This window comes from Mandrillus leucophaeus, unplaced genomic scaffold (assembly GCF_000951045.1).
Source record: "Mandrillus leucophaeus isolate KB7577 unplaced genomic scaffold, Mleu.le_1.0 Scaffold737, whole genome shotgun sequence".
Classification (NCBI taxonomy): Eukaryota; Metazoa; Chordata; class Mammalia; order Primates; family Cercopithecidae; genus Mandrillus; species Mandrillus leucophaeus.
Window position 1 is genome coordinate 682,903 of NW_012107997.1, and position 752 is coordinate 683,654.

The following is a 752-nucleotide window of genomic DNA, read 5'->3' on the forward strand; positions in this document are numbered from 1 at the left end:
CCAGGAAGATGGGGTCAGGTCGCTGAATCTGATGGGCCCTGGCTCTGTGCTCAAGCACTGTTCCAGGCACAGGGTGGGTGACAGAAGGGGCAGCAGCCCTGCTCTCACCAAGCCACCTGTCTGAGAAAACACAACAAAGGCATTCCTTCAGCCACCAGGAGCCTCTGTCTCCAGGAGATTACCACGAAACCCCTAAGTGTAGTGGCTCAGGGCCACAAAGCTTCGTCCCATGCCCAGGCTCAGGCCTATCACGTATGGCCAGGGACTCTGTTCATCACAGTCACCCTGGGGCGCAGGCTGACTTGCGGTAGTCATCTTGAACACTGCCCATCATCATGCCAGGAGAAAAGAGAATTCTGGGGTCTCTCCCTGGCTGTTAAATGTTCCAGTTGGGAAGGAACAGGCTTAACTTTTGCTCAGGAAGTATCCTGGCAGGGCTTAACCCTCACACCCAAACACAAGGCTGCCAGAGAGTGCAATTCCGAGCAGGACCGGGAGGTGGCGCCCGGGAGCCAGGTAGCGATGCACCGCCCTGGGCAGCGCCATCCCCACACCTTGCCTCTCGCGGACTTCGCTGCACCCCAAGAAGTTGCGACAGCTTTTTCTGCTGAACTAAAGGAATACCAGAGGGTCCAGTCTCTCGACACCCCAGGGCCCATCTACCTGTTGAGGAAGGCGCTCCTTCATTACAGGCGGCAGCACAGCGTATCTGGGCTTTACAACATTTTAATTTCCCTTCCCCTCCCCTCCCC

General features: G+C 57.0%; 1 pseudogene; it reads right to left on the reverse strand.

Moving 5' to 3' along the window:
- Positions 1-438: 438 nt before the first annotated feature.
- The window catches only part of LOC105528865, a 7,639-nt pseudogene continuing 7,325 nt past the window's right edge, over positions 439-752 (reverse strand).